We start from the raw sequence: 21,394 nt of genomic DNA, 5'->3' as shown, positions 1-21,394 counted from the left end.
ATCTGCACACAAATACTGTAGGAGCCTATAAATGAACATACTCCATTATAAAGTGAACTTAAACCCTTTTCAAAACCTGTACTCTCTGTATGTAAAAAAGGCTAGCAAATGCACATTGCACAATATTTAAAAAAATCCCCCCCCCCCCCCCCCCCCCCAAAAAAAAAAAAAAATTAAAAAAAAAAAAAAAATCGATTTAAAAATCATCAAAAAAGATACCGCGATATTTATGTGAATTAATTTTTTTTCTCCCACCCCTCCCTCTGGCCTTCTGCAGAACATTAATGGACATCAGAGCTTCTCACTTCTCCATCGACGGAGCTCATAAAATCCACCTTCTTGCTGCCTTTAAGAGGGCCGTCTCCCTGTGGAACCCAGAGTTTAAAGACCTGCACCAAAAAGTGAGTCAGCAGGTTTAAAACTTTGTTGTGTCACCATTTCCTGCTGACCTGTGTTGTTTGTGTATTGTTGTGTTATGTATCTGTTTGTATTTTCTTGTGTTTTATGTTGTATTTGAACATGGATTGTATTGTATGGGACATAAATTGCATTGATACATTGTAAATATGTTGTATCGACCACATGAAGAATAGCTTTTGCATTGCCATAGCTAATGGGGATCTGTGTATCCACAGGACGCCCATGAGTTCCTCACCTCTGTGCTGCATCAGCTGAGGACTGTGGGCCAACAGGTGCAGCTGCTGGCTTCCAGCATGGGCAGCACCTACAGCTGTCCAGTGGAGGATCACATGCTGTTCAAAATACAACACACCAGGAAGTGCAGAGGGTAAGACAACTCAGAAACACACAATACACACATTCATATACAATGTTGAAGCCTGTCAGGACAAGAAGAGTATTTACACAGCAAACAGGACGACTCTTATTGTCATTTTAGTGAGCTGATGTTTAGATGTTCAGTAGGTTCACAGCAGAGAGCTCAGTTGTTCATCATTCTAACTGTTTTGTGTGTTCAATGTGTAGTTGTAGAGCACAGTCAACCAGGGAAGAAGAATTCACCAACTTGTCCCTGGACCTGATGCCCAGAGGTGGAAGTGTTCACCAGATGCTTGAACACAACCTGAAGGTAGGAAACACCTTTGTTCACCTTAGATGAACACATTTCAATCACATGATCATTTCCTGCATTAGCTGTGTGTGTGTGTGTGTGTGTGTGTGGGGGGGGGGGGTATTTGGCTGTTTGTTGTTGCTGTGTGTGTGAATCCAGTACAGAATGAACACGTGTTGGTCTTGTGCTGTTCTGCAGGACATTAACTTGGAGTATAAGTGCAAGTGTGGAGCCACCACATCAAGCCAGAGCTCAAAACTGGTCAATCTGCCGAGGTACCACATCAAATCCTGACACATACTGAAGATACTGGTGTCAAACTGGACTCCACTGTCTCTAATGAGTTATTATGGGGTATTTATTTGAAAGAATACCAACAGTAATCATTTCTACCACTACATTTCATCTTTAGGCTGCTGGTTTTACATCTGAAGCGCTTCAGGTTTTCTCCAACTCTCCAACTGACTAAAGTCCATGACCCCGTCATCCTGTCCAGAGAGCTGCTGGTGTCCTCCAAACAGGTAAAGAACAACTAAACCACCTGACAACACAGTCCTCACTCTGGACCTCTTAGAATGAAAACTAACTGAGCAGTTGTGTTTCTTCTCAGGGTGGTGGCTGCTACAGTCTAGTCAGCACCATCAGTCACCTTGGCGACACAGCAACAAGTGGTAAGATAACAACGTTGTGTACTGAATCACTGTTGCCTGGTATCATGACATCCCAGACCGTCTCTGTAACAAAGCTTCCTGTCCTGCTATAGGACACTACATCAGTGACGGGGTGGACCCAGACGTAACACAAGAGGAGCTGACCGACCGCTGGTTCACCTACGATGACTCAGTCGTCACGGAAACAAGCGGCGCGGCTGTTTGCAAGCAGCGGAAGAGAACCTCCTACATCCTGTTTTACAAAAGACAGGTAAGAGGACAGCTGCATAGTCATCGATGTCATGGAGACGACATAAACAAACACTGCTCCTCTCTTAAGTTCAGACTAATCACAGATGAGAGGAGAGATTCAGAAATCCACCTGTGTGTGTTTTGATTGACAGGACTAGAGGAGCACATCCAGAGTAGAGTGGAAGGAGATCACACTCTGGAGCAGATGGACGATGCTACCGACCAACCTTTAATATCCATCTGCTTATCCGGGGCCGGGTCGCTGGGGGCCACTCAGACTTCCCTCCCCCCAGACGTTCCCAGGAGACCCCTGGGGAAGACTCCTTTTATAATAATATTTATTTTTGTATTTATTTATTTGTACATATGACATAAGGGACAATAGGGCTGCGCGGTATGTACGCGGTATAGAGGGATCATACGTCTACGTCACTGACGTTCCACTGCGCATGTCGCCTGCAGAAAGAGAGCAGCAAGAGCCGTGATCGTGTCTTCTTGTGCTGTTAGTTGCACTAATCGTTTTGATAAAAATAACAAAACACGCAAATTTTACAGAATGCCGTCAACTCACACCCCTTTCAAGGCAAACGAGAGAGAAAATAGTACATTGGGGATTAATTTCGAGCAATATTAATGTGTTAGACACGTTGGTTTGAATGGTGATGAAGTTAATATGCCCGCAGGCACAGCTGTAGAACTACAGAGAATGAGCTGTGAAATGTTTACTACGACAGTGACTGAAGACGAGGTTACATACTAATGGAAAGCAAGATGAGATTAATAAACGTTAAGATATTATTTTAAATTACCGGTACATACTCAGCCATGCAGGTACAGTTCGGGTCAGGATGCAGTTGTTCCAGACTTTAGACATGTCCGTCCTCTTCTCTCGTCTCTGACCAGGCAGCAGCTCAGTCCTCACAGCCACAGAGTTTTGTAATTGACCCTTTGTTGGCCTTCTGATTGGTCTGCTGATCCACCAATCAGAGCGCTTCTCCCCATGTCACATGTTGCACAACATTCTAAGGTTGGACAACCCTGGAATGAAACCCTATGAAACGAGATAGGTAGACAGCAATTTTTTTGGCAAAAACTACTTAATCATTTTTCAATATGGTTAAAATGTGCCTGGGGTTCCTGCAATAGCAACTCACGATATCTGGAACGTATTCCTGGAGTCATTTTTATCCCATTCCCCAAACCTAAGACATCAATAAACATAGGCTACTTGGCCCATGTGTACTGTATAACATATTACTTTAACCTTCTGTTAGTTGAGCTTAATAATAGGGTTTGGGGGTGGTCCACTAGGGGGAGCTCTAGGCATAGGTCAGGGGTTAACTGCAAAGTTTTGTTTGTTGTTGTTGTGTGCAGTCCTCATGAGAAGTGAGCCTGTTTTTCCCTGGCTGTACTGAAGTGCTATTGAAGCTCATTCATCCTCCAGTCCACTCTGTGTTCATAGACAGAGAAGATCTAATACCTTCAAAATTATCTAGCAAACGTAACATTACCGCTGCTAATGTCTTTTGAACTTTGTGAAGTTTTACGAGGAGAAACGGGAGATCGGCGGAGATTAAGGCGGAGATTAAGCGTTAGCTTGTAGCTAACGTTAGCTAGCGTCGTTAGCTACTAGCTAGTGAGTGACCAAAACAATGATTTTTCCCCATTTTTCGGAAAAGTCAGGTAATGCCCGTTCAATCGCTATTGAGCCACGTCTGTCCTCTATCATGGACACTATTTTTCTGATGTATAAGTTAATTAAATTTTTCCTTACAAGCAATTTAAATCTGCCGAATTTTCAATGGTTTCCAATGGGAGTTAACCCTTCCGTGACCATTGTTTGTCCAACCTAGCAACAGTAACCGTGGGGGGCGGGGCCTTGACAAAGGGTCAATTGTGTAAGAGTATTTTCCTGAACAAGATTGTCTGTTAAATAGCTGTAGGTAACGTCAGGGATGCACAGTGACAGTGTTGTTTTTACCGATGACCGACGCCATGCTGTGAGTGTCCGTGGTACAACCTCGATCCTCCATCCTGATGTTTGTTTGTTTTTCCTACCGTTATAAAACCAACAGTCTATGTATAAAATACACACTACATCAGTAGGTGATAAACTGTTGTAGTACGCTGACAACATCGCTAGCTAACACCACTTTCAGTACAATAAATCCATGGAGGTATCAGATTCAGATTCAGCTTTATTTGTCCTTTGCAAGGAAACTTGTTTTCACCCCCGTACGCAACACACAACCTCAAGATACATAAATACATACATTACATTACCCACCCATACACATTAAACAGGAACACACATTTAGCGACGCAATCGATTTAGTTCTGTTATAGCAGAGGGGACGAAGCTTCGGCTGAACTTGACCCTCTTCCAGGTCAGGGACCTGTACCGGCGGCCAGATGGAAGCAGCACAAAGTACGGGTTTAGGGGGTGACTGGGGTCCTGGGTGATGGTGAGTGCTCTGCGTGTTATGGCTATGGTGTTGAGGTCAGAGAGGATGGGGGTGGGGAGGCCAATGATTTTGGCAGCTCTGTGAGTGAGGTAACCATGACAACCGGTTCTTTCTGCAGTCAGGTTGCACACGCATCCTGACTTGTTGGTAAAAATATATGCTGTTGAAAATTTGGCCCACGGTAGATATTTGCGCTCCCGTCCTATCGTCGATGACACCATCACAGCTGCCTCACAGACAGCGGAACAGAACAGCTTGTTAAAAAAAAAAAAAAAACGGTGCTATACATCCGTGATTTGGACTCGGTTCGGCTGTAAAGCTACAGCTGGTAAAGTAAAGTCCGCAAATTTATGAACCTCGTAGAGAGAAGACGTACCGTATCCATAGCAACCGGAGACACCAAAATGATCTTACAGTACTTATCGCTCAACATGAAACACATTCTTCTTGTGTGTGTGTCGGATATTGAGTAGAAAAAGATAATTTGCAAGATGCGTATAGTGAGAGTGACGGCAAACAAAGATAGCACGAGCAATTTATTTGACCATTTATGGCATTTTTATTTGCGTTCGTTTGCACTATTTGCACCATAAAGTGCTAGTTTTAATTTTGAGATCTACTTTCTGCACTATAAATGTGCTAAAAATTACAACAATCCATTCAGAAACACATCCATTATATTTCGTTACCGTGAAGGGATTCGATTTACACCGTGATATGAATTTTAGGCCATACCGCCCAGCCCTAAGGGACAATATATTTAATGAATGCATTTGTACATTATATTTTTTGGAGACACTCTATTTTTTTATATACATTTGATGAAAAATAAAAATCAACAAACTCAAATATTAGCATTTACTGTGTATATATTATTAAGCTTCACCAACATGATATGTTCTATTTTTATCATTTATAACATAATTCATGTGGTGTCTACTTAAGGTGTCTACTTCTGCTTGTTGCCCGGGTCAACTAATGTCCCATGGGTGTTTTTTGGCAGCCATTTTGAATTTATGTCCGCACGATTGGCTTTTCACCAACATGATATGTTCTTTTTCTTTTATTATTATTATAACATAATAAAAAAAGAACATATCATGTTGGTGAAAAGCAACAATATAAAAAACAATAAATAAATATTATGTATTATATGCTTTTGTCAACTCGTGTCAATATGGTGTTTGTGATTAACAAACCATTTTAGACAATGTGTTTTCCTTTAGGAAATCCCTCAGCACATCATGGATCAAGTCCTGCTTCACTCTGCTAACATCAGCCATCAGCATTTAAGCTGCTGTTTGCCAGTGCTTGGATCAAATGATACACTGCCCGTTGTAGATTCTCAGGAAAATGTAATGTTAAAGGGACAACGAGGAGTTTGTATTTGGTTATAAAATATGGAGTTAATTTTGTCTCGTATATATCTGTAAACACATAGAGGGTGATCCTAGGTTTGCACACATGTTTTGCTATCCACAAATACAGACCTGCCAACGGATGTACGCATTTTGCGTACCAGATACGCAATTTGACATCAAAGTACGCTGGTACGATTTGCCTACTACGCAAAAAGTTACTTACATCTGTGAGTTGTGTGAGAAATGTGCACGTGCAATACTCATGTCTGACAACATGATGCAGCAGTGGTGAAGCGGTTTCAACCAATTATCGTAGTGTAGCGGAAAATAAAAGAGTCTGCGTAAGCGTTATAGCCAGTGGCGGCTGGTGTTAAAATAAATTGGGGGGGGGGGGGGGGGCATCAGATAAATAAGATAAATAAAGAGCATTGCTGACTTCACATCCAGCCAACTGTGTTTGGCATGACACAGACGGGAGAAGTGTTGTGTAACTCCATCCACGGTCACTTGCCTGCTGCAGGATTTTTAAGTCAGGTTGCTCTGGTCCAAGCTCCTTTATCCTTTTTTTTTTTACTCCAGCGAACGCCTCGTGAAAGGATTATTTCGTAAAGAAACAACTGATTTTTCTTTTGCTGCCGCCGCCATTGTCTCCTGTCTTGTTGTTGTTGTTGTTGTCTGTCTGCTCCGTGTGCACGCGGGTGCGTCTGTAGCTGTTTGAGTGACAGGCACGTCTCCGCTGCCAGGGGAGTGACTTTGATTGACAGGTAGCCTATCATGAGTCAATCCGATTGGATGAAAAAATGACCCAAACGCGCTGATCTTTAAGTGACCAATTAGATACCAGAATGAAGTCACATGGAAGCCTAAAGTTAAGAGGCCACATTAGGCCGGCGCCCCTCACTATTGAAATGTATGAAACAACCTGAATAAACCCCATATTGGATTGGAAAGACTTACAAATTTCAAAGTAAAACCCATTGTATGAGTGAACACTGAACAGATATGGTAATTACTTTTTATTATGTTATTTATGTTTACTGTGTCTACACTTTTTTCCTGAAATTTTGATGGGGGCGGCGCCCTAGCGCCCCCTATTGACCGGCCACCACTGGTTATAGCCCCACTCCCTTCCTTCCTTCCTGCCTCCCTGTTCCCCGTGCCCCCATCAGCAGCTGGCGGTTATAAAGGTAAACTGTGTGAGTGGGACTGTGTGGGACTGTTAGTCTAGTAGGAAGGAGGGGTCCCAATGTCCCAGAGACAAACATTTTTGAAACATGGTTTTTTAGGACCCTTAAGGTGTCTACTTATGAATTTTGTTTGTTGCCCGGGTCAACTAATGTCCCATGGGTGTTTATTGGCAGCCATTTTGAATTTATGTCCACATGAACTCCTAAACCCGTCATCACACAAACACAAATGAACACACTTTTTCTGATAATTTTGACACCAGGAATCAAATGGAACGGTCACTGAGATGATAAAACCACCACTCTTTATCAGAGATAAATGAACTCTAAGTAGTAGCTATTTTTGTATAAAAGTTCGGAAATGTTTTTTCAGTCCATAATTTCTCCCTTTTAACAAACAGAACAATAACGTTTCCCCATATTGTTGTAGAAATAATACATGACTGGAAACAAAAACATGTTTTCAACAACAACAACACGAGAAAAACACATTTTAACATGAACAAAAGAAAACAGCTGTGTATGATAGGGGTTCAACGGTAGAGGTAGCCCACTGTACAATACGTACCTCGGTTTTTGGCCACGGTTCTCGGTACGGTTTCGGTATGTGTTTTCTGCCCTGCTAAGCCAGACCGCAGTAACTACCGAAAATTCGAAATTGATTTTTTTGTGAAATTGAACTTGTCAATAAATGTTTTATCTTGTGTAAAATTGTCAGCGGTCAATGTTGCTCAGTTTTAGAGTTATGAGGTATGAAAAATTGCAGTAACTACAAAATCACTCTTGAAACTAAGCCAAACCGCAGTAACTACAGTTACTGCACTCTGTATCTGTTTCCCTGTACAAAATCACGCTCAAAACTGAGCCAAACCGCAGTAACTGCGCAGTTACTGCACTCTGCCTCTTTTCCCCTGTACTCCAGCTGTAGTTACTGCGCTCTATTACACACCGCTAGCCAGTTACGGTAGCTAGCTAACGTTAGCTTCGGCAGGTTTAGCACCAGGTTAGGACCCTCGGACCATCGGACCTCTCATCTACCTCTCATCCCTGTCAGTCAACTCCTCCTGCTAGACCTCGGTCTTTCTATCGCGTGTCGACACGCGGATACGCGACCACACACATGCAGTGTGCATGGACATGACCGCGCTTGCTGCAGGGGGGATTTGTTGGAAAGGAGCAACAAGCGCTTGTCCCAGCTCCTGCAGGAACACCCGATGGCTGAAGAGCTTCCCCTGGCTCCATGCTGGATTGACAGCCGTCCACAGCACGAAAGCATTGACTGCTGACACGTATAAAACAGGATTTCATTTTTCCATTTATTAGTTTATTTGAAATGGGACTCCACATATTCATGAACATACAAAAACAATTATTTGATGTAAATATGCCAGATTTAGCTAGAAAGCTAGTTTCCATCCGTGGTCCCATGGTACACAAACAAATAAAATTACATTCAGACATTTCAAACGATAGATAATAACATACATAGGGTGTTGGCAGCAATTACAATTATATTGTTGCAAATTGTTAAGCAGGTGACAATGCTAGGCGACGATGAGTGGCCACCGATTTGTTTTTCTCCTCTGTAACACTGTAAGCATTGACACACTGCAAAAAAGAAAAGGAAAACGGAAAAAAAATGATACACTGCACTCAGACAAGCATACATTTATCAGACTAATAATAAAGTTTGTGCGTAAACTAGCGCATACCTGATCCAGATGATCCACTCCCCCCTTACAGCTGTTGTAGTCCTGGATGATTTGGGGTTTGCGGTGCTCTTCCTCACTGACCTCTGGCTCCCTGTGCGCAGTGCCGAGGAGGAGAATGTTCCTCCCCCGCTTTGGCACATATGACACGGCTGTGGCGGTTGTGGTAAAGGCGAAGGTTGAGGAGCGCACAGCTCTGTGGCTTGCCTGCAGAAGGACAGGGAGAAGCTCGGGTTTATTTCGTCTGATGGTCCCAACATAAAACCAACATTGCATGAACCAGGACATTGCACATTTAAAAACCAACACTGCATGAACCAGGGGTCCGCACATTTTACCGTCAGTCCATGAGGACACTCCACACTCAATTTGTTGTGGCATCCATTCCCTCCTTCCTTTTCACCCGTCTCATCCTGCCACCATCCCTGTCTGGGGCCAGGTGTAACCATCTTTTGATGGTTGAATCAATTTCCTGATCCGTCGCCCCAGATGTTAGGCGGTTGCGCCTTACAGCAGCTGAAATATACATGCACAAATGATTTGAAATTAACATTTTGTATCTTTAGGTAATATGGCTACTGTTATTTTATTTAAACTGATCCTGATGACAATATTCTGGTGTTAGATCTCAAGTGTTTAGTTAAAAGAAAATGTTTGCACATTCCTAATAATATCAAGCCCAAATTGTATAGGTGCACAGCAAGAAAAAGGGCTCAGGAAAAACACAGATAGCCAGCACTCACATCACAGGTATATCCTATTGACCCCTTGCACGTGACGTCACGTTCCACTCGCGATAGCTACGGACGCCATGATGGACGGCAAAAGAACAGTGAACGTCAATGTAATTGAATGGGCGCGTAGAGTTAGTTTTATGACATACCGTGGTTGTAGGGTTTCCCCTCCTTTTCCACTGAGCTGGTTCCAGTGCTGGTTCGGAGCCAGAGCCTGACTAGCACCGGTTCTTTGCTTTTCCACCGCTTAAAAACCGGTTATTGGTCCTTAAAACTGGTCTGAAGCACCAACTCCTTGCTGGTCTAGAGCTAAGAACCGGGGGCTGGCCACTGGCAGCGGGGTTACATGAGCAACAGGACCAGTGTGAAGATATACAGACATGTTATCGGTGCCATTATAAGTTAGTTTATCTACAGTGTATAGTCGATGTAAACACAGTTGAAGCTAACTAGCTGAGCTACATGCTGTGGCTAACAACAGCTAACGCTCGTAGTAAACATAGCACCGTCACAACGTAGTTGCCGCCGGCGGCGGATCGCGGCGATTACAACGAGGACGGCTTCCTGTTTTCTTTTATTTTTCAGCCGGCTTTAATCAGAGAATGATCACTAATTATACAGATGTCGGGTCAGGACTTCAACACCCACGGGTCGGACCAGGTTTTAATTTCCAGGTCCGTTAACTGTAGTTAGCAGCAGCAAAGACAGCAGCAGCTGCTGTATGGGGAGTGTGGCACTGACTGACGTTAACTCCTTAGCAGTGTAAAAAGCACAGAAAACTGAGATATTCTACGGCGAATAACAAAAAAACAAACAGAATATTGCAACGGATGAGTAGATATTCTATTTTAAATAAGTGATAATGCTGTGAGGTTGTAGTGTGAAGTGATCGAGCCACATTGTTGGACGGCACCCATACACAGTATATTATCACTGAGCACTTTCTGCCGTCCGTCATGGTGTCGCCTCTCGCGTCACGTTCTAATTGTGACGTAGCTGCAAGGGGTCAATATATATTTCTCTTTAATCCAGGCAGCGTAGTCGCACAGCGTTTCAGTAACACAGCTTTGTTGCTGAAACGCGTACGTTGTGGGCCCCTGCTGCCTGGATTAAAGAGAAATTAAGAGGATATACCTATGGGTGCTGGCTATCTTTGTTATTTCAGATCTCAAGTGTTTCCCATGCATCTACTGCTTTGTACAAGAAATTTCAAAGTTATTTTTTTATTTTTTTTTATTTATGTACATGTAAAAACAAGGATTGACAGTGTTACACAAACAGCTGTTTGCGAGTAGTCAGTATAAATTATGTAAAAAAAAAAAAAAAAAAAAAATCAGACTATACTGTATTTTCCAGAGTGCAAGGCGCGCTTTTTTAGTAGTTTGGGGGGCCATGCGACCTATATTTAGAAGCAACTTACATATCAAAAATATACGCTATGTCATCTATGACCACAAGAGGGCAGGGAGGCTTTCATTTCTAAATCCCTCCTCATTCAGTAGCTCATCTTCATCTTCCTCATGTGCTGTGCTCCTCGCTGCGCTGTCGGACCTGGGTCTCAGTCTCCTTGGCGCTGTAGCGTTTGTTGCAGGTGATGTAGTTGTTTTTCTTTCTTTTTTTTTACCCGGCCTGTAGTAGGCTATTTGGTACCAGCCTTTACAGTATTTGTTGTTAAAGATAAATGCAACTTATACAGCTCTGGAGACCACTCCCAAAATGATCAGTTTCTCTGGTTTTACTATTTATATGTATGTGTTTGAGTAAAATTCTTTTTTTTTGTTTTGTTTTATTCTATCAACTACCGACAACATTTCTCCCAAAATTGAAAAAAGAAATTGTCATTTAGAGCTTTGTTGGCTAATGACTAAACTAGTCTAAATAACAAAAATATCAAGTCTTTTCAGACCTTGAATAATAATAATAATGCAAAGAAAACATGTTCATATTTATTCCTAAAAAACACAGCAAGAATATTTCAACTCAGGAAAAGAAAAGAATGACTGTCGTACATGTAGAGATGCTGAAACATTTGTGAAAGTGATCTCTTATTTGTTTTGGACCACTTTCACAAATGTTTCTTAAAAGCATCTCTACATGTATGACACTCATTCTTTTCTTTTTTAAATACCAACACAAACACAACTCATTCTACTTAATGAGACACTGATGAGGTCATCACCTGAACCATATCTGGTTTTATATAAAAAAAACACTGCTGGGATTAAACATTGACATGATCCTCCATCTTGCTGTGTTGTTTAGGAATAAATATGAACATGTTTTCTTTGCATTATTATTATTAAAGGTCTGAAAAGACTCGATATTTTTGTTATTTAGACTAGTTTAGTCATTAGCCAATAGAAGCTCTAAATGACAATATTTTTTTCAATTTTGGGAGAAATGTTGTCGGTAGTTGATAGAATAAAACAAAAACAAAAATAATTTTACTCAAACACATACCTATAAATAGTAAAACCAGAGAAACTGATCATTTTGGGAGTGGTCTCTTAATTTTTTTCAGAGCTGTATGTTTTTTTTCCACTTCATGATGTATTTTTTGACAGATGTGACTAATACTCCGGTGCAACATATAGTCTGGAAAATACGGTAAATATGACACTACTACAGTCAGGAATGTAAATTACATTTTTTCTTTCTTTCTTTCTTTTTAATTTCCCCTAATGCTACATAGGACTTAACACTCCCCAAAACAGGGTCAGGGACAGATGAGGGAGAGGTAACGGCAGCAAATTGGATTTTTTATGCAGCTATGCATGAGGCCATTGGGCAGAGGCCGTCCGTAAGGCCGGTCAGTCTTTTCTCATCTGGGCCACATAATGTAAGGAGGCCCCAGTCACCTTCACGTGAGGTTGTGGAGGAAGCTGGGTCCTTCACAGAGGCAGAGGAAACCGACTCAGCAGAGACCTCTGACATGCAGGCCCCTGAACAGACAGAATCTGCAGCTGGAGTCGGAATGAAAAAGAGGAAGAGGAGTCAAGACTCATTTGATTTTATGAAAGACTACTGTGAGAGACAAGAGAGTAGACAGCGGGACGAGGCTGAGAGAGAAAGTGTGTGGCTGGAGAGGTCACAGCAACAGATGGACAGGATGCTGGATCTCTTTGGACAGTTGGTGAAAAACATGACAGACAAGTGATTTTTTTCTTTTTCTGTGATATGTATTAGGTAAATAAAGTATTTTTTTGCATTAAGAATTCTTCTTTTCGTTACTGAATCACGTAAAAAAAAAAGTTTTTTCATCAGTTGACAGTGCAAGTAAACAGAGACATCAGTGTACAGTATTGATATAAATAAGACAATTTGCATTTAACATAGAAAGAAAATAATACTCCTTACTGAACCATAAGCTTCAAGGCATGTTAACAAGAAAATAAATTAACAGTACAGTTACATAGACACATGGCAATAAATAGTTAAGCTATGGTTTTTACGTTCTAGTGTAGTCATGTTCATGAAGTTGTTCCTGAATGTGAATGGGTGCGGACACATGAGCAGCGATCCTCGCCCGCAGCAGGTTGCCATTTGTCTCCTGTCCAGGATCTGCTGCTGGTGGTAGTGGTGGTGGTGGGGGGGCATCATCAGCTGGCTCTGGTTCCAGTACATCACCATGAGTCAGACACACATTGTGCAAGAAAGCACAGGCAGTGACCACCTCTGTGCAAAAGCCAACTTTCACCTCCAAGGCTTTGAACAGCGTTGCCCTCCAGCGTGCTTTCATCATGCCAAATGCTCTTTCCACAATGGAACGAGCACGTGAATGACAGTGATTGAACCGCTCTTCGACCCTTCCCTGAAGTGGGTGTTTGAAGGGTGTGATGATTGTTATGGGAGACTGTATGCATGGATATCCTCCATCACCGAGGAGAACAAAACCAGGTGGGGGGTACTCAGCATTCACATACAGTGGGCTGTTCTTCAGTACACGGGTGTCATGAACCGAACCGGGGAAACCAACAAAGATATTAAGAAAGCGTCCACTGGAGTCACAGACAGCTTGCATTTGTATAGAGTAGAACTGCTTGTAGTTAAAGTAGTCTTCCTTGCCATGATTGGGTGGTTTGATGCGTATGTGACATCCGTCAATTGTTCCTACAGCCTTCTCAAATGCAGCATGGCGAGCTAAGCGTCCAAATCTCTGGCCAGTTTCCTCAAGTTCATCATGATTTGGATAATGAATTACTTTTTCTGTAATGTCCATGATTTTCCTGGCGATTCTATGTACAACACGGCATACGGTGGACTTTGGCACAGAGAAAGCTCGGGAGGTGACTCTGTAGGACAGTCCGTGGGCAATCCAATACACAAATATAAGAACCTCTAAATGATATCCCCAGCCATGGTCCTGGTCCCTGCGGAGAACATCCATCAGGCCCCTCATGGATCTTCTGGATAAGCGGTAGTCAGGTCGGAGGTCTCTTTCTACATCAAAGTAAACCTGAAGCACAGGCATGGTGCGATTCAGCCTGGCATATCTGATCATTCTTCCAACCTTAAAAATACAAAAAACAAATTAAAAAACAGTTTTTAAAACACAGATTACAAGTATTTCTTCATTTAATTGCCCAATATATTACAGATAAGATAAGATATAGCTACTTTATTTAACCTCTTCATGCAGAGGCCATTTTTGGCAATTTCCGCCTGTTTTTGTATCACTGCAATTAAAGCTTTTTATTTACAGAAGTACTAATCCCACAACTATGGTTAATGGCTTAAATGAAAGAAAACCTTTGTCCCTTTACATCTATATCTATAAAATATTGAATTGAGTCATTCCATAAAAAAATGGGCTTCTGAAATTACAATTTAAAAAAAAAAAAAAAAAAAAACGAGTTTGAAATTTTTGGTGAAAAGGTGATATATCAAAATTCTAATTATAAAACAGGTTGAATTTTACATATATGGTTCACACACTCCCTGTCCACATATGTAAAACTACTGAGGCACTATAGAGTTTTTCCAAACAGTGTCCCTTGGCGATGTACAGCGTGCAAAAACTGTCCAAAATTGTCCAATTTGGCTAAAATGCACACTGCAAGATTTTAGTGAGATTTTTTTTTTTTCCAACAGATAACTTACTGGGGCCAATCACATACTTGATGGCTTTTAGGAACACCAGTTACATAAGTAAAATGCCATTTGAAAATTTAATTTATGGGGATGAATATTTAGTGTCCAAAACCCATCCAAACAGGAATTTGACCTATTTTCGCCTGTATTAAATTGTTATTTTCCTTTAAAACTCCAGAAGTAAACATCCCACAACCATCAGTGATGGCTTAAATTAACAAGGACATTTGAAATAGTTCATTTTGTCTTTTATTATTATTTTAATTAAACTTGGGGCAGTAAAAACACACTTTTTGTGGAGACTTGTATTGCTTACTTGTTGACACTAGGGGGAGAGGGAACCACAGGAACCAGCTGAGTGCAGGCTTAAGCTTTGCCCAATCAGGGATCATTATACATCAGGTCCCACCTTAGAGTCTCTGCTATTGGACCAAAAAGTTTTCACCCCCGTGACTTTGATTGACAGGCGACGAGAGATGCGCAAAGCGGGTGCGCAGTCTGACGGATAATAGCTCATAGCATTAGCACTGCGGGTAAACGTAACCATTAACGGATTATCTGGTCACGATGGAATAAATCGCCCATGCCTGTTTTGTCGAGCACATCTTCAGCTTGAAAAAGAGGGTAAGCTTGTAATTTTATTCAGTGTTTTAGTGGGTCTATCATTGACAAATGTCCGTCTTTTTCGGCACTCGAAAATGACTTCCGGGTTTGTTTGTGTTGAGTGAGCAGGCTTGTTTAAACCTTTAATGGGGTAAAAACTGCATTTTTGTGCTTTGCTTTTGTTTATATGACAGTTTATGATTTTTTGGTGGTGAAAGAAGAGGTGTACAGATGGTATATATACTGTATGTTAAAATCACCTTCGTTGTTGACGTGACGTCGCTTGTGGGCTGCCGTAGTCTGATATTGTTTGAGACATTTTCAGTGACTGTGAAAAAACCGTAGCACCTAGAAACTTCATTTTTTTTCTACCTGTTGCTGAAAGTGTCCTTAAAAGGTCTGTGGTGGAGTTTTCATTACAGCATGCATACTTTTCGTTGTATTAAGGACGCCGTTCATGTGTTATTGATTTGGGACGCCGGCGTCCCAACCACTAGGGGGCCTGCGTGAACAGGTTAACCTTGAAGGGAAAACATAATAATAGTAAATAATTAATAAATAAAATAATAATTTGTCTGGCAGCTCAACTCATCTATCATTTGCAGTGTAAAATGAGGAATTAATTATTTTTGGTTTTAGGCAAGGCAAGACAAGGCTAGTAGCTAGGCTATATAGGCTACTGTTTGTCTCAAAGGGCTTCACACAGCATCATAACAACATCCTCTGCGTTTGGCCCTCACAATCAATCATTTCAAGAAAGGAAAACACCCAGTAGAGTTCACATCATCATTTTATAATTTGAATAATATCACAGTATAACGTACCCACACTCTTTTTCAATAGGAATAACGTTAACATAATTAAAAAAATATATAGTGTCTAACGTTATCCAGCCGTTAATAAAAGCGCTGGCAACATGGACCGCAGTGAAAACAAATATGAGTTGAATAATGAAACAATGTATCATTCATTTTCTCAGGACTACACCCTTTTATGACCCAGTAGCTACAGTTCACATTACTTCATAATTTGAGTAATATCTCAATATATCCTCGCCAAACTCCGTGTCAACAGGTTATAACGTTAACAGATTTTTTTTTTTAAATAGCGCTGGTCACATTAACAGTTAACTTCAAAAGGTAGGATACAATAAAGTGAATTTACCTGTTGATCAGGCATCAGCATCAACAGCTGGGTGAGGTGAAGATATCTTCTTCTCCTGCGACTCCTAATTCTCCTTAATAGCTCTTGGTGATGTCACATCACCACCAAGCACTCAGCGAGCAGCGCCACTGCAGCCTCCATGTCTCACAATGAACCAACACAGAAATGACGTAACACGTGACGTGTCAGAAGCGTCCCAATTCCGCTGTTAATTGAATCGGTCCCTTGCGCACTTACACCCCTAAGTGCGCTTTCCAGAAATGCACACTTCAAGGAAGACCTTAGGGCGGAAGTGCGGATATATAACAGGGCCTCCCTGTTAAAGGGACAACGAGAAGTTTTGGAAAAGCGAAGCGTTTTCACACTACATTTATGAGCCTCTGCGTGCACCGTGAAATTCTTTGAAAGAAAATAAAACTTGCAATAGTTTTTCACTGTGAAAGTATCGTTATTAACATTACGCATTTACATTACATGCATTTTTTTTCACACCAACAGGCTCAGATGGTTACAATGAGTGTCTGACAACAAAATAGAAAGGAGAAATGAACAGAGTGGGCCCCAAGTTCCCTGCAGATGCATCCTTCATCCCTCCTGCTGAGAATGATCACGTGTTTAAAGCATGTCTCCAAGTGTATTATGCCTGGATTAAGCAGGTATGTAAAACTGAACATAACTATATTTGATGAGGATATAATAGAAGGATGTTCAGCCACTACATATCTAAGTAAGGGATAATGTCCGACGAGGTGTCCATTATCAGAAATTAATGGACGACGCGGAGGCGTGACTTTGCGGAAGCAACCGGAGTCCATTAATCTCTAATAATCGGACACCTCGAAGGGCATTAACCCGCTTATACCATGGTCACTTATGAGATAAATACATATTAAATCAATTACTTATAATTTAATGTTGTTTTTACCGTTAAAATCATACGTCTTTAAGCGGCTGAGCCGATCGGACTATTTAATAACACTCGTCGGTGATTAAAAAAAAAAAAAAAAGAGGGACCCGCTGTGACCGCAGCGTAACGTTACAGCCAGTGACTCTGCCACAGCCTGGTAGTTGATCAGTGAAGGGAGGTGAGGTGACGGCTTAAATGTTACGTGACACAAAGTTTTTCAGAGGTCCAGTGCCGTGATGCGCTGAAAAAATGTTGTTTTGGTCCCAGTGTCCGTTGCCGTGGTTACCAACAAGCGTTTGAGCCAGCGCAGTAATATTTAGAACGTAATCAGGCAATTTTACCGGAACATCTTTATGGGTGTCCATTATCACTTTTTAATGGACACCCCGCAGCCAATCAGAATCGAGGATTCACCCAGACCATGGTATAATTAATTGTAACTGTCAAGGCAATATTTTAATCATGGTGAAATGATGGTTCCAGCCCAGGGTGATCTCAAGTACCGGCAAGCAGAGGGTGCCGGGTCTGGGTGGCTTCATCTCATCCACTGGTGTTACTCCTCAAAAGAAGTCTACCATCAACTATTACATGCCTATCCACCAGCCCATCACACAGTATGAGGTGGTACAGGAGCTCCTAAAGCAGACTGAGGAGGCTACAGCTGAGGTCGGTCAGAAGTACACCATCAACACCTTTGATCTGGGCGTCTCCATGAAAGCTCTGCCATTGGTCTGGAAGTCCCCAGAAAAGTACAAGCCCCACCTAGTCCTCCTAGGTCAGTTTCACACTGCCATGAACTATCTTGGCATGATCACCAACCATAAGTGTTGTGGATCAGGCTATGCTGAGATCCTCCTTGAGGCTCAACTGGTAACAACTGGCTGTCTGAAAAGCGTCTTAAGTGGAAAGGCATACTCCAAGGCCATCTTCTGCCCAAAGACTGTTGCACACAGGTTTTTAACCTTTGTCCCCTCCTGTTAGTGATACAATTGACCTATGGCTAAGCCCCGCCCCCTCCACTCACTGGGACAAACAGTCAACATTCGGTGACAGGCGCTATGGCAGCTGTCACAGTAGGAGACATTTCACAGGAGGCCTTTTTGGAGACAGAAAGATTAAATATCATCTCGAAGTCACCAAAACTTAACTTAACTTTACTGCTATGGCTGCCGTTTGCCGCGAAACGCCGATAGCGACGGGCTAACTTCTGTTAGCCTGTCTATGGAGTTTTGCATTATACATTAGCATTAAGCTAGCAGGCTTTATGCTTAGTTGTGATGCTGGCTAACATCCAAACATCTCTCACAATATATTGCCTCAAATACGTTGTTGACTTAACTTAGAACAGATGTAGACATCCTTGTTAATTGTATCCACGTTTAGTTGGTGTTGTGGTCTACTGCATAACTTTATCCAGAAAATCCACCCCGTGGCCCAGCCTCTCGGGATACCTAGTGTCGGAGTTGCATGTAGCCTACCCCATGCACACCGTTTGACCATTTTAAACTTAAAATGTCAAGAAAAAACATATAAAAACGAATGAAAACTGACTAACTGCAATGCATTTCAATGGACGTGGAAGCAGAGAATGTCTGAGTGTATGGGCTAGCTATGCGCACTGTGATTGGCTCATTGTGTTTGGGGGCGTGGCTTAGCCATAGGTCAATTGAACGAGAGCATAGTTTTCCTCTGAGATTATCTTATTGAAAAAAGTTTTAAAGGTATGAAGGGTAACTCAGGATTACGGAAAACAGTTTTTATGAACTGCAATGTAAAAAATATTTTTCCTGCCTTATTAAATATGCACTTATCTTGTATTTTATATCAAAAATTGGTTAGATTATTTTGGAATTTGGGCATGCAACTCCCAATAAATTATATATTAATTATATGGTGGTAGAGTGTGTTCATTTGTCTTTGTATGATGTCTGGTTTAGGAGCTATGAAAAATGGTGCTTTAAGAAGTCTAAATTGGTCGCTCCCAATGAGCAGCTTACTTTTTTGCTCATTCCATGAATGCACAATTGTACTAGCCTGATGCATCAGCCGCTTACTTCATTACATTTCATATAGCGTCTGAACACGAGCCATAGGGATTCGTTTGCTTCCGGGAGGCGGTTGCTTACATTTGCTTCAACTAATCGCTGCTGCTTGGTGGTCACGTGTGCTATACACCGGTTAAGCTCATAGGTTAATCTTGAGCGCTTGAGTTCAACGTCATCGCCTTCACTTACCCGTCTGTTCGCTGATTGGTCCGTCCGCCAGCAAACCGAAACGCATTGCTAGTTCCCTGACTACATGGTTGAGGCAAATTAAATTTGCCGGAACCAGTAGGCGGCGCTAGCCTGGCTACAATTGTACCTTGCAGGAAACTAATCAGGCTTTCAATTGGTCTAAAAGACAGCACCAGTTATTAAAAGGGAGAAATTATGGACTGACATTTTCAAACTTTTTTAGAGTAATTTATAAAATACTACTCAGAGTTAATTTATCTCTTCGCGATTAATTTCATCCACTATGTAGTGGACGACAAAACGCCCACAATGCACCGCAAAATTGAGTGAACAAGTGTACACTATTTTCTACTCCCGCATCCCACGATGCAATGCGGTCGTGTTTTGCCCATGGTTTTGCCAGAGAAGAAGAGCAAGCTAATTAGCATGTTAGCTACAATTTCTTTAGGTTATTTACCATAGAGCGCCTAAGCGAAAGCAGGAAGTAACGGTCACGGGATCATCCCTATGTTCCCCGGGTCCTATGTTCCCCGCTTTGTATGGAACCGGGGAACATAGGACCCTTCTTTTATAAAAAGGTCCTATGTTCCCCGCTGTTCACCCAAAAGGTCCTATGTTCCCCGCTTTGTATGGAACCGGGGAACATAGGACCCTTTTTTTTAAAAAAGGTCCTATGTTCCCCACTGTTCACCCAAAGACCCGGGAAACATAGGACCCTTTTTTAAATAAAGGGTCCTATGTTCCCCACCGTTGCCGGTTGACGGACGCGGAGAATCTCTCTCTCTCTCTCTCTCTCTATCTCTCTCTCTCATAATTCTGCTCCTCCCCACTCACACACCTACAGGCACACACAGACAGACAGGACTCTGTCTTCCTCACCCTCAACCCAGCCCATTATAAAATGCGTTATGTTATTATTTTATTATTATATTTTTCTACTTGTGGAGAAGACAGTGTTGAGTTCTCTTTCTGCCTTATGGACAGTGCCATGGATGTATTTGCCACAGAGTGAACTACTGATATCTTTTGTCTAGTGCTGAACTGTGACCAAGCGCGCTGTCCGCTGTCTCGGTGCTGAAATGAATGACAGCGCGTCACTGAGAGAGAGAGAGAGACGGAGATCGCGGCGGATGCATCTTTATCCACAGGATGCGCTGCGCTCTGACTCTTTCTTTTCTTTCTTCCTACCAGCTCTCCTGTTCGTCTACACATTTGTTTTTCAGTTTATGACTCCTGCCCTCCCTGCAGATTAACAGCTGATTTGAGAACCTAATGTATATGATTTACTATTGCACATTTCCTTTTGCTGCTATAATAAACATTTTCTCAGGATTTATTGTGATACAAATATGATGGAAACTGGTAACAAACGTGCAGTAAAATGACAGAAAGAAGTGGCAGGAAAGAAGTTTTGCTCAAGACAAAGTTTCTTCATCTTAAAGAATGAAAATGTCAATTTGTTAGGCTTTCAAATCACCAAATGATTTGCTTGGAATAATTTCGTTTGTTGTAATGGTTGTGAGCATAGACAACGGACGTCTTGGCTGAGCCAAATGTCATTTTACGTGTAGGTGGAGCTGAACAGGCAGACGCACAGAGGCATGCGTAAAACACACATTTTAACTACTTCGTGCTGTTGCTTTTTTGGTTTTTTGTTTGTTTTTTCTTTACCTTTTGTTTCCTTTGGATCTTTGTGCATATTATAAAGCTGTCCTGGTCCCTGTTTGTAAGCCTTTTTTATCCGGAGGAAATTCCCCAAAGTTGCAACAACTTTTAGTGATCCACTGGGTTTTGCCTATAGTCTGTTGGAGCTATGGGCTCGTTGATTTGCAGCTTTGCTCCCCAGGTTTTTTTCATGATCAATTATCCTTGGCGTTTGCGCACGGGGATGTGCGGACCTGTAATGAATGAATGAATGAATGTTTTGTTTGTTTTTTTGCCGTAAGTTGTGTGCGTAATGCGCACAGG

This window comes from Trachurus trachurus (genome assembly GCF_905171665.1).
Source record: "Trachurus trachurus genome assembly, chromosome: 11".
NCBI classification, from domain to species: Eukaryota; Metazoa; Chordata; class Actinopteri; order Carangiformes; family Carangidae; genus Trachurus; species Trachurus trachurus.
This window is presented reverse-complemented; position numbering follows the sequence as displayed.